This window comes from Corvus brachyrhynchos, unplaced genomic scaffold (assembly GCF_000691975.1).
Source record: "Corvus brachyrhynchos isolate BGI_N302 unplaced genomic scaffold, ASM69197v1 scaffold43, whole genome shotgun sequence".
Taxonomy (NCBI): domain Eukaryota; kingdom Metazoa; phylum Chordata; class Aves; order Passeriformes; family Corvidae; genus Corvus; species Corvus brachyrhynchos.
The window spans coordinates 5,195,166-5,209,567 of NW_008237353.1; positions in this window are offsets into that span (position 1 = coordinate 5,195,166).

Genomic DNA, 14,402 nt, shown 5'->3' on the forward strand with positions numbered 1-14,402 from the left:
AAAAGCAGCAGAGCTTTGCTCTTGATCTCTCCTATTTGGGATGTTTTTGGAGGCACCCAGCACTTGCGCCAGAACAGCAGCACTGACTTCTCCTGCTGCCAAAGAAGGAGCTTGTGAGCACAGTCAGACCTCAAGACCTGGCTTTCCAAGAATGTCTGGTCCCGCGCTGAGCAGGCCAGGGAGGAGGTGGTGGTGCCACCTGCAGAGCCCTGAAGCTGTTGGCAGCTCTGGGATAACAACACATTCTCATGCTGCTGGGGATCGTAAAAGCCAATTGTACTGAACAGGGCCAGGCCACTTCCACTACTGCCTCAGGTGGAGGTCAGTTTGGTACAAAGAGAGGGGTGGAGGTGAAAAAAAGCTGTTCAGGGTACTGCTGTGGAAAGCAAATAGATTTGCCCTATGATATTTTCATTTACCAAGAGAAACAGATGGGGGTGGGTGAACAAGCCAAAACCAGCTTTAATTATTACTCCTTTGAAAAGGAATGTGCATAGGGACTCATGCTGCAGTAATTTGGAATCAAGCTGGCAGTAATACCTCTGCATTTAAAAGATCCCCTAATACTTGTTCCGACAGCTCAGTCTATTTTCCTTTTAAACTCCTTCACCTACAGCCCAATACAGTTCCATTACACTCAGGCTCCTAAATCCATGGAATTATTTTAGAGGCATATAGCTGAATATGTTGCAGACATCATCTGTGGGGGCACTCAGGCCAAGAAGATTTAACACTGAATTTTCTTTTAAAGATTTCACAAAGATTTTCCTTGTGTCTGGACAGGCAGATGTATTACCGTTGTGGAAGGTCACTTTCAGAGCAGTGAGAAAGTTTCACAAGGTTAAATCTGTGCATAACAACAGATTATTACTTTCCCTAAACGAACTAGTTCAATCCAATGGAAAGAGAAGCCAAATTGGTTCAAATTAAAGTTTGTCTGAAAATACTTGTACTTACTGTACAAACCTAATATTTTCTTGACTGCTGTTTAGGAGAGATATCACACTGTGATACCTAATGAAGCTCAGATGCAAATTATTGAAATACAATAGAGCATTCAGGTGGGAATTGAAAATTCAGATTCAGTCTGTGTTTGCTAAGAAGCCATTATTAAAGAAAAAAAACGCCATTCATTTTCACTGAGTTACTTGGAGACATTAAACACCACATGACAGAGATTATTCACATTTCACTAGCATCTAGGACAGCCAGCCTCTCTAGTAGGAAGTAGCCTCCCTATGGATGCATCTAAACAAAGGCAAACTTGAGGCACCTTGAGATGAGGTGCCCTAACAGAGGAAAAGAAGCTAGAAAGCCATTAAACAAAAGCTGATTAACTCAAACTTTCCAAAATTCCAGTCCAGTGCCCCAAATCACAAGATTGACTCTCCTTCATATTATGACTGGAAATTCAGGATGAATCATACAGATTATACAACCTTTCCTCTTGATGTCGAGCAGCATTTTCAACTTTCCTTGTGTTGTTTTTTTGTCTTTTGTACTGTGATGGGTGTGTTCACGGATTTATTAGCCTCTCTCCTCTGAGGCTGCTTCCCTTTTCAGCTGCTCACCTCCTGGCTGGTTTTTTAAATCATATGTTTCAATGTTGACATTGTGCTGGTTGTCTGCAGGCCTTGGTCCTAAGTGCTGGGAAAGCCAGACTGGGAAGATTGCCCAAGGGAAGGCAACATGGTCTCCTCTTCCAAGAAGCTGAGTAACATCTAGTTTCATAGCTTTCAGTGAAGGAGACCTTGCATATTCCCAAACTGCTCCACCCCTGGCAGGATCAACTCATATACAGTGTGCTGCTCCTGCTGCATGAGGTCAAGGCTGGTAATCTATTATTTTGTTGAAATTTGAGCGCAGGAGATGCAAGAAGCTAACAGTGGAGAGACTTGTAATTTATATCCCACTCTCAACTCACTGCAGTAAAAACACGCCAACAGTGCAGAAGAGTTTTGAGACTTGAAAATGAAAACTGGGCACTGGGATTTATTTTTCTATGGTGGTTTTAAGAGACCAAGAAGAGTCTGCAATAGGTGTAAGCCAAATATGGAATCTGTGTCTGCTCAAGTTTTGATTGCAGTGAGAATGGGCTTGGATAAAAACCACAGGAGGACTTCAGGATCTGGCCCCATGTAGGGTGTTTAGGGGAGACTGGTTGTCAGCAATTGGGTCAAGCAATCAACTTCTGTCTACTTAAAATAAAGTCATTATTCTCAAACCCACAGCAGTGCCTGCTCCTGATGACTGCTGCAGTCACTGATTGAAACCAGAATTAGCCAAAGCCTTTCTCGGTCCCTGCTTCTAATTTAACTTCCCAGCCTTGTTATTTCTGGCTGTAAACATTTTTATTTTTTACTCTGAGAGAGAGTTCAAAGTTTTTAGCTGATTGTGCCCAAGTAAGTTTTCTAGCCAGGAGCCCATACTGCTTCTTGAACTTGAAAATAATTGGTCCAGTCAGGGATTTCTTCATTATGGAGGAATACTGGATAAAATGCTCTGTAGGCATTTCAGGGGTAATCATAGGCTAGCCTGTCCCAGGGTACTTAATCTGTTAGATCATATTTAATATTTTTATCATGATAGCATCCAGAGGCCCCAGCAGGACCCCCAGTGAGATAGAAATTTTAGAAATGCAGATGTTTACATGGTCTCTTTCCCGAAAGCTAACAATCTAAAAGAAGCCTATAAAAAGCATATTTAGAGAAAAACAATAAACCTGGTAAAGCTGTCACTGTAGTGAATAATCTTATTTGCTCATATTAAACTAACTTTTGTCATTTGACCAGTAATATCCAGCTTGTGTCAAATCAGCTAGCAAAGAAATGGATATTTCTGTGCAAAACTCACAGGAAATCTTGCAACATCACTTTTTTGCTGCACTTTTGGATAGCTGCAGTTATTCCCTGTTAAAATGATTAGTGCTCTAAATGAATGAGATCACCTACTGAATAAAAGCACAACCAAGCCACACTCATAACATGATCTCATGCGGGCTTGTCTTCCAAGAATGCCCCCCTGAGAGTTTTCAACAATTGTTCATCCAATTGTTGTATGTAACCTCTGTTCAGAAAGGAAATGTGGCTGACAAAATCAACTAAAAAAAGAACCCACTGGTGCCAAAAAAAATATAAAAAAGTGTTTGTGCCTGGGTATTTTAATATATATTCTTTTCCCATCACCAAAAAAGAATCCATTCATTTCAAACAAATCTACATAATGCTAATTTTTCACATACAAGGACCATTCATTTATTTCAGAGGGGGCTCGTGAGACTAGGTCTTAAATAAGTTATGCATGAGTGTCTCCATGCCCTAGAGCCAAATATAGCAAAACATTCTCTCCTCTTATGGCACCCATATAGTGCAGCACTGTCTGCACAGCTCCAACACCAATAATGTTTTTGTCTCATCTACAAGGCAAGAAATCACTGTTTTTCAGAAAGGAATAGAGGCACCGAGAGAAGAAAACATCCACCAGTTGAAGAGCATTTTGGTGCTAAACAAGGCAGATGATTCCTTGTCAGATTTTCATAATTCATCATCCACTTGTGAAAATCATGTGTGCAGATGCCCATCTGCATACATGTCCTAAAATACAGAGGGTTGTAAGGGACTTGTTGAGAGGAAGTGTGCAGTAGAGAGGGCACTTGAACCAGGTCACCAAATCCTCAGACTAGCCTCATAATCATGAGCTCGTCCTTCTTCCCAAATCTTTGCCAAGGAGATCACCAGGAACTCAGACATTACACAACATTGACTTTCTTTCTCTTTGAAGAAGAACTTTGATCCTTGCAAGCAGACATTTTCTACCCAAGACAGCTCATTGCATTAGTCTATCCCCTTGCCAGCTCTGTGCAGAGGCTAAAGGGCAACTTTGCTGCACAAGATAGAGTGAAACATGAAGATGTGGTTCAAATGGAAAGCATAAGTAGTCAGAAAAAAAGAAAAAATATGGGGAAAGGGGAAAAGAAGAAAACAGGGGATGGGTGAGAGCCAAAGAGAAAGAAACAGATGCTAGTTTTGTGGCATGGGTTTTGAAAGCCTTTCTGTGAGGACTAAGTGTATGGTATTACTGACATTTAGCACTCAGAAATGACACTACAGTTGGTAAGCACCTTTGGACAGCAGGCAGACATGGTACCATGCAAAATACCTCACAGATTTTTAGCAAGTCTGTTTAGTGATCTTTTATTGTCTGAGTCACAGATCCCACTGACAAACCAGTATGAACAGTCAGTGCTAGTGTGAGCCACCAGCACATTTGCACAAAATGCCACCAATGATACTGCACCTCTGAAGCATACAGATGAGTTTTTCATTCTGTTAGATGGTTTTCTAGACAAAAATTATCTCAGGATATCACTGAAAAACAGGCTTTCTGACAGTGTCACTGGCATTTGAAGATCTTCTTTTGGTTTTATTTTGGTTATTGAGGGATAATGCCAACCGAGTGTGCCCACACTTTTTAACGTTTCTGCTAGTTAGAAGTTACCTGACACCCGTCCAGAGCATATGACCCTCCAAAACTGAAGAACCATGTAAGGGGACAGGTACAAAAGAGTGACACAGGAGGACCACAGTGCTGCAAGTCTCCTGTCATGTTTGTTTGCCAAGCACACGTGGCAGAAGGGTAAATGGGCATGCTTGGTCTGCTAAACCAAGCAAGGGGATCTAACGGAGCAATGAATGGGGCCAGGTGCTTTTTATTCTCTAACAGGTGGTATGAAAAAACCTTCTTGTATGCAATTTCAGCATTTCTCTGCATGCAAGAGAGAAAAAGCCTGAATTTATATTTAACTTCTCTTGAGCAGGACTGACTGCCGTTTTCACTTCTTTTTCCTCACTGGAAAGCCTGGGCCTGATTCTCAGCTGATGTAATCTGGCATTGTGCCACCCAAAGCCATGAAAGTGCATGGGCACAGGGGAAAGACAACAGTTTGGCCAGGGACCCTTGAGAAAGCTCTGCTTTTAAGTGCTACCACAGACTGACATCCATGCAAAGCAAACAGGATGTCCAATTTTAAATCTCTAACAAGCCACATCCTGTAAACTGCATTCTACTCAGCTGACCCATGAGATAAAATGGTTGGGACTGATCCTCAGCCATGATAAGGCTGGTTTGCTTAAAGTTACAGATGAAAATCCCTCCTGAATGGAACCTTATCTATTCCACCTGCCCCACACCCCACCACGGGTGTTGGTGTGAAGGAAAGGAAATGAAAGGAATGAAAACAGGAGGTCAGAAGTGAGACGGTTGCCCCAGCACAGCTCACATGTTCCTGGTGGTTGTGCCCAGGACAGCACCAGCCCCAGAGTAATCATCATTCTTACCCTTCACTGTACCAGATCTTCAGGCAGATGAAAAGGGGTTTTCCTTCTAGGGGAAAAAAATCGCTTAATTGAAAATGGATTTAAGAAGATCGCAAACACCTGCCAGCTCAGAGCTGTTGAAAGAGGCAGTTTGTTGGTCTTTCACTGGTATTCCACTCTTCATTCACAGCACATCTGCTATCAAGAGACTTTTAAAGCCCATCCAGGTTGTCTGAAGCAATCCTGGCTAACAAATGCAAAAAAGCTGTTTGGGAACATTTGTGGCTTTCATGTTTATAAATCTGTATCAGTGATGCCATAGTACTCTGAGGACTGACTTTAGTGCTTAATTTTGATTCACCGCAATATTTGCAAGTATGGCCATGTGAGAAGCTGCTAATCAGGGTTCACAAAGGCCAAATAATTTTGTGAGTCTATACATGTGTGTGGCTGTGCCTTGTGGCCTAACAGCCACATACTTTAATGTTATACATTAATACAAACTTTGCATATTTTTTATATTAGGGGAATAAAAGCTGGCATTATCCAAACATGACTAAAACTGAGCAAGATGCACTTCTTGGATTGTTCTCCTAAACATAATTTTATCACTGCACTCTAAGCACATACTTTATTGTTCACTTGCTTGCAGGACTGGCAGTACAGGCTAAAGGCTTCTGCTGTACTCCAGTTTAGTCTGGAAGCCATCCACCCAGCAGAAGAGGAGGTCGGCAGAAAACACTTGGTTTCTGATTGTCCTCCACTACTCCCATCAATGAAGGGACAGTCTTGCTGGAAATGATGGCAGAACAACTGCTGACATCTCATCCATGAGACAGGCAGAAAAATCAGGATAGGGAGGATGCAGGAACAGGTTGAATTTTGCTGAAGAAAGTCACATACTTGACCACAGCCAACCCAAGTCCTCAGAGCAGATGCCAGTTCCCAAGACCAATTCCACGGCATTACCTGAAAGTGTATTTCAATTGTACAGTGAATTGAGACTTATCTGGGGCAGGTAAAGCAGGAGCAAAGCTCAGACCTTGGAGCAAAGTCCTGCTGCTGATTAGTCCTGCCCCAGTCTGGATTTCAACAGGTTGGCTGATGGTTCGCTACGCTGCATTACTTTGTGTACTGCTCTATGAATTCATTTGTGGCAGACTGTGGGAGAGAATATGCCTGTTCTTCCTAAGCCCTTGTGTGCAAGTGCTCTCAGCTTGCCAGCACAGTAAATTAAACTGCTGGTGGAAAGACACAGATCCTACTCTAGAAGATGAACTCTTCCAGCTGTTAATGTAAGTCAGATTTCAGGACAGGGAGCAAAAGGGAAAAAAAGAGGGAGATGAAGCGTATGAGACTTGGTGGAAGGAATTTTGGCAGTGGATTTTGCCCTGACAAGCAGCAGGGTGCCTTGCTAAGGAGATCACGCAGGCTGCATGCAGGCCTGGAGTCATGGAGACAGCTGATGAGAGTTTAGGCTTTGCCAGACAATAGCATTGTAGTACAGACACCAAGAAAAACCCACCAGAGATGAGTGGAAAAGTAACTTTCTGGAGAATTCCCTCCAGTAGTTACTGAGCCTTCCCACAGCGTGCTAGCACATGTGCAGACACGTGGACAGAGATTCCTCTTGCTGTGAACGACGCCACTGGGTACCCTCTGCTGTAGCATATTCCAGAGTGTCCACCACAGTGTCTCACGGACACCTTAGCTCCTGGCTGCTCCAGCATTCCTGGCTGTAAGCTACTTATTCAGTTATTCCCCAGGAACAGACTCTTAACCCTCAGAGAGGTTAACTACCATCAGAGTAATGGTACTTATGGGACTGTTCTAGAAAAGGAGGAATGAGCAGGAGGAATTGAGCACAGCCCAGATGGGTGCCCAAATTCTATCAAATAGCATTGATGTGAGGGAATTGTACATTGCTCTCCAGAGCTTTTAAGTACACCCCATCCAAAGCACCCTAGCCTGCTAGATGGAGGGAGTCGATCCCCCTCTGCTCAGCCCTGCTGAGATATACCTGTAGTGCTAGGTCTAGTTCTAGGCTTGAAGAGAAACCTGGACATACTAGAGTGGGTCCAGCAAAAAGCCACAAAGATAATTAAGGGATTGAAGCATCTTATATAAATAAGGTGGGGCTGAGAGAGCTGTGACTGTCCAGCCTGGAGAAGAGAAGGCTCAAGAGGGGATTTTATTAAAGTGTAAAAATATCTGGAGGGGAGGGTGGCCAGTAAAGAAGACAGAACCAGACTCAAAGTAGTGCCCATTTATAGGACAAGAGGAGGTAGACACAAGCTGAAATACAAACAAGTCCACTTAAATGTAAAATAAAACCTTTTTTGCTGTAAAGATGGTCAAATACTGGAAGAGGTACCCTGGTGGAGTCTGTGGAGTCTTCATCCTTGCAGAAATTCAAAGCCCAACTTGATGTGGCACTGAGCAACCTACTGTATTTGACCCTGCTGAGTGCAGCAAGATCAGACTAAAAGACACCCAGAGGTTTTTTTCTTCTACAGCTATTCTGTGACATTCCGTCATTTGAAATAACGACAACGGTGCTAAGCCACCTTGTCTTTCCATAAGACTACTGGAATACAAGCAAAATTCTCTAAGTGTACAAGTTTTTTCTTCATCACCTCTTGAAGTAGCAGTCAAAGGAAGTTGGTGTCCTATACATGGATTTTTGCAAGATACATAACAGCTTGGCTATCTTTACCAACTATCCTTCAAAGCTAAAGCCAGCATGCTTTGTAGCCAATGATGTTAGCAAACCTGTGCTAAGGAAAAAGAAACAATTGCAGAATATTTCCAGTCTCAGGCCAGAGGCAGGATGTCCAAGACTGAATCTGTCTGAAAAGTAATTTCCTTCTGATGTAAAAGACATTCTCTTTTTAATTCTCCCTCCTGCAAATACCATTGCTTTCTTATTCACTAAATGGGGCCAAACCTGAGCCAGCAGAAAGTGTCTAACATGTCCCACGGTAAGTATCAACTTATACCCATTATGGAAAGCTTTATGCAAGTCTGTAGAAAATAAGTGGCACATAAATGAATGTTTTCTAGAAACAAAATAATTCTCTCAGCAATGTCTTCACATTTTCTATGGAGGGGAAGAACAAAAAAATCCATGTCGATAATATCTCTGCTGAAAGTGTGCAAAAGGCTCTGCTACAGTAGAGGTTGCTCTCTCTCTCCTTGCTCCTTTCTTGTACTTTCATGTCTACCTATAGCATGGTAATGCAGGTTGTTTATTTCTTCAAAGAAATTGCTGCTAAATGATTGTGTAAAGTGCTGGTTCCCTCATGTGGTATCTTAGCTGACACTTCAGTTGTGGGTACCTCTACCCTTACACAGCAGAGTAAGGTTGGTTCAGGAATATTCATTACATAAAAGAATAAGGAAAATCTGTCCCTTTATTTCCTCTCTGCTCTCATAAATAGATGATCTGTCCCAAAGCATGCAGCTGTGGGTCAGCCAGCCAGACTGCCTCAATAGAGGGCTTGGGACCTGGCCCTGTAATGCTTTCAGGTTGGCCTAAGTGCAGCCCAGCATTTCCTTCAGCTTTTTTGCTCTGCAAGCTGCTGGCATCGTGCTCATGTCATGCCCGAGGATGGCACCACAGCCTAAAAAGAAGGCAGAGCTGAAGAGCACAGTGCTAACCAGAAGGTATCAGCTCCTTGTGAGCCCAGAGCGCCCTTTTGGCTTCAAAATCTTATGTCACAATGGGCTCTGAGAAGCCTCCAGGCCTCCAGTAGGACTGCAAGTTGTGGTAATCACAGGGTCTGCACTTCTCTTTGTGCAGGCAGCAAAGAAGGAAGATACAAATGCAAATGAGGATGTCTTCTATGACAAAGGAGACTAACAGCACCCAATGTCTGGCTTGTACAAGTGATTATTAGCACTTTTTTTGTGCATTTCCAAATGCAGTATAGTTATTATTCGCACAAGTGAATGACAATGAGGTTTACTGCTTATTATTTATATCATTCATTCCTAATACAAATTATGGAATATAGGATATAGGGAAATATTATAAGAAATGTTTCAAGATTACCAGAAAAGCAGATGAGCATTTCTCATATAGGAATATAGAATAATAGCAACCATAATAATTTCGAAAAGCCCCAGGTAGTGTGCAAACAATAAAATGCTACAAAAGTAATAAATCCACAAGGTTATTAGTACAAGAACAATGATGCAAATGGTTTCAAGTCCCATTTGGCTTTGAGCATTTTCTTCTAGGTCAGTGATTTGAATAAGAGGTAGGCAAACACTGAAGAAGATTTTGTGTAAATATTTATTTAATGTTTTTAATGAATTCACTTAGCTTGTGTTTATTTTCCACTAATATTGTAGTACAGTGGTTCCCAATCTGCTGCATATTATAGAAAGCCTGATGCTGTAAAGGGGGAAGATGGATCAATCCCAGGCCATACACCCTTGTTGCAGTGAATGTGTTTTGTGGCAAGAAAGTTCATGAACATGATTCATTTTAAACAAATATTGGCAAACTGGTCAAAGGAATCCAGTTCTTTATTTGTTCACATGAGAATTTGTACCATATGCTTTGGATATAGGAATAGCATTTATTCTGTTCAGGAACAAGCTTGTACACTGAATCATCACTAAGCCTGGGAATTAGTATTTCAACTTCAAATATTCAGAAAAAGAATGTGATTCACACATACCTGTTCTTACTGAAAATAATTTCAAGTAAATATAGGAACACTGATATTTTCACAAATTATTATTAAAACCAGAAAGATGCAAAATACATTTAACAGCTGAGGCACCACTGCTAACCAGACATTATATTACATTTTAGTTATTACTTTCAGTACACTTTGTTCAAAAATGGGTCCTAATATGCAGTGCCTGATGGCTATTCACAGGCATCTATGGAAAGAGTTTAGCTCAGCTTCTACAGGAATGGTCTTGCAAAAACAGCACTGCAGGCACAATCTGCACTGCCTGGCAATACAGCAAGGAGGCCATGGGGAGGCAACAAATCTCACTTAAAAGTTGATTCCCCTCCTCTTTCACGTGGCTGTTAGATAACACACTGCTAAAGTACCAGTGTTAAGTAGGACTTGGGAAGGCAAGGAACAGGGGTAGTGCTGTTCTAGCAAAGTGGCAATACACCTCCTTTACATATATTATGTTGCTCATACAGGCTGTTACCAGGCTAAGACATAATAAATTCTTCCCTTTTCCTAAGGCAGCACCATCCAATTCAGTTTCAGGTTTAGCGATGTCCAACTTCATCACCCAGCTTCATCCCACCACCTGTCCCATGGATACTTGCCCAACAAATTTTCTTTTGGAATTTCATCTTTTCACCATACAGTGTGGTTAAGCTTCTGCAGGGAGGGGGATGTTTCCAAGGCTGAAAAGAAAATGATAGTGAAGCTCCTGCTAAAATAAATCTTGCTGAAGCCAAGGATACTGGAAAACGAACGACTAAGGTCTAACCTACTATGTTGGCCACAATCCTGGGTAAAAGAGCTACAGGAATATCCAGAAAGCAATAACCTAGATTATACAATTCTAATCAGGATGTTGGATGCAGAAACAGTAATAAAACTAACCCTTCCCATAATCACATGCAATTTATTAACCACAGTGGCTAAAGAAAGCCTTTTGTTTCTCGTGTTGTTATAAGACCTGCTGTAGTATAAGCATGTATTTTAAAAGGCCATTAGTTGCTGCTAAAACATTGATTTCTCAAATACAGGAATCCATCTCTCCATTAACGAAATTATAACTACAAGACTTTCCCAATTTTAAATAATGTTTTTACAGACTTATAACAAATCTGATGATTGCCAAGAAAAGATAGTTCAGCCTATTTGGAGACAAGCCATTCAGAAATGGAAGACAATATAAGGAACTAAGTATAGTATCCCTAGCATGACAAACCTGCCAATCTTTACAAAAAAAATCTTGTTTCCTGTAGATTATGTCCATCAAAAAAATTCCTGGACTTTACTTCATTCTGAAGTAAATTCATGTAGAAATCATACATAGGTAAAAATCAGAATGATTTTGCTGAGGCACAGCCTTATGGAACTGATAAGCAGCTCGAGATGTATTTGAGCTGGTAACTAGGAACAAGCACATGTACACACACATACCTGCATGAAACCAACACTGAAGTACATCAGGCTGCACTTTGGAAATTCCAGAGTCAAGTTGATCTTGAAAATTCCAGATTTAAATTTCCTGCCAGGTGAGCAGGTGAAACACCAGATGACTACAACATTTCAGAAATTCCACTCTCTGGAAGGTAAGTACAAGTATGTGTACATATACATATACATACATACATTACTTCTATCTGGGAAAAAATAAAGTTACATTTTGAATGAAAAATGCTGCATTTACTTCCTAACCTCAAGGGCTGTGAAGGAAAAGAATGTTACAGCATCACAGACCCTTCCAGACAGCCCTTTCCTCCTCTGGCCCCCCACCAATTCCTACTCAGAGGTTGGAGTCCTACCCTCCCACAGGAGAGAGCAGTCTTTCCTGCTCCCTCTCTGTCTTTGTAATGGTTTCCCCACTCTCTGCCTTCTCTTGTCTGTTCCACTCCTCTGGGATGTGGCCAGGACAATCGTCTGGCCTTCAGACATCCCAGTCTCATGGTCCTTGCTCACCAGGTTGCTTTTCTTTCCTTTTAACCTCCCATTTTTGGTACCATTTCTCCAGTCCTACAGGCCCTATCCTTTTCAGTCCTAGCTCTACTTTTCTTCCTCTCAAAACTTACGGTATCTTTTGCCTTCTCTCCCCACTTTTCTTCTTTGAATACTTTTCATACCTCTTAGTGCAAGACCCTCTCAGGTCTTCTACATCTCTTATCAGACACCTTTAGCCTCTGGCTAAGTGCCCATTTTTTTTCCCAGGAGACTTAAATCCCACAGGTGCAAATTGTAGTTGTTCTTTCTTGCTAGACGTTCCCCTTGTCCCACTTCCCAGCTTCTGCCCATTCCAGCCTTTCTAGCGTATTGTAGCACTATGGTCATGAGATAAATGGCAGTCAGCTATAGCTACCATTGGACTATAATTAGTGTGGGGGAAAACTTCAACAGAATTAATTTGCAGTAAGTACCCAGAAAAGCCTGTTTCAGTTTTACCCACTAAATTTCCAAAGACATACTGAGTTTCAGGATGGCCTTACATGGAGGTGTAGGAAGGCAGATTAACTCAAAATTCTGCTCCATACCATAACAATTGTTAAAAGGAACAAAAGGGGAAAGCAGACAACACGATTTTACCCTAGCCCTGTTCTAGGAAATGCTTGAGCATTTTATTAGAACAATAATCACAAGGTGTGATAATATTAGTTTTTTTGATCCATAGAAATGAAGATTGAAATTTTCAGGCCACAAAGTAAAAATTAGAAAATTTAGTTACAATAAAATGACTGTTTTGCCATGAGGAGTGTTTGGCATACCAGCTTGCACACTGGTCATTGTGTGTTTGCAGGTATGGAGTTTTAAAATTTATTTTTCTTACTTTGCTTGGTTTATTTCGTCTGTGTTTCTTTATATATCACAGTACTACTGGCATGATGGTAGCATGTTTAAAAGCTACTCATATTTCAATGTTCTTGACAAGCCCATTGTTCTTCAACTTGTATGGCATTGTCCAGGCCCTCTCAGGATCATGAGGAACAAGGCCACTGCCTCTTTTCAGGACCACAGGTTCTGCTGAGGTTCAAATACCACAAAAATCAGATAGTTTTACTGGCATCAAAGAACACGCTATCTGCTACTGAGACTGAAGGTTCTTCCTTCTGCATTAATTTTTTTTTGTACTGGTACTCTTCATGAGTTGTTCTCAGATTCTAGAGCTTTCTGCAGCATACACACACTACTGCACGTGGTACACAGAACCTGTAAACCCACAGACTATGTTTCCTCTGCTCTGCCAAAGACAGCTAGCTACCCATTTCCCCACAAAGATGATAAAACTGTAATTCTAGTGACTGATACAGAGAAGTGTTTGAATTTTAGGAGAAAAATGCAGATCTGTTGAGGGTCAACAAGAATTTTGTGTAGACATGCTGTTTGATTAAGGAGCTGACTATGATATCAATTATCAGCTATGACTGAGGCTCAATTCTACCATTTCAGATGTAATTGCCAGCAGTCAGACCTGGCAGCTGTGGTGCATTCCTTTGCAGCAATATAGCTGTGTATAAAATAATATTTTGGATTACCCAAGCAGCTGGGCTACAACCCATAGCTGGAACTGAAGAAAGTAATACACATTTAATTTAGAGCAAATCTGGCATTTCAAAGTACACAAAGGCCTCAGCTTTAGCAGAGGTAACCAACATCTTGTTCCAGTGTCACTTCTTTTCATCCTAAAGAAATAATTTCTGGGGTCCTGAAGAATAGGTCATAACGACTTTATCAATGTGCCTGGGACTTTGCAGCCAAAGTCTCACTGAAAAAGCTATGAGGCTGATATTTAACCACCATAAGTGAGGCTTTCCTACGGGAAATTCTGTAAGTTTCCCAATCTCTATTTCTTTACAAACCATGGCCAAACGATGTCTTGCAGTTAAGAACCTTGTAGATAGAATTGATTAGTCCAGTGCTTGGCAGCTGTGGCTACATGGATCAATTTTCTTCTGTCTTTTTTTTCTTTTTCCTTTTTTTTTTTTGACATATGGAAACATTAAGTATTGGAAATATTTTGGGCTAGCCTCAACTGAAACATTAATTATGTTGAGGAATTCATTAGGTCATTTTAAAAGCACTTTTCTTTTTTATGGAGCATTTGGCATGCTATAGGATATAATGATCTTAATAAAGCATGGTTGCAAAATGCTCATTTCAGAATGTCATAATCAAGCTAAATGATAAAACCAAGTACCTCCTGGAGATGTCTGCCTACATCATTTATACGTAACAGGCACAGTAACAGGGTCACTGTAGAAAAAGGTCTCAAATCCATTTGCAGCTGCTTGGATTCAGCATTCCTGGTGCAAAGCCAGTGGAGCCAGCTTCTCCCCCCGTCATTTCACTGCAGTGCCTTTGGTAGGTGAGGAATGAAGCTATGCCACAGGCACAGCTGCTTTCT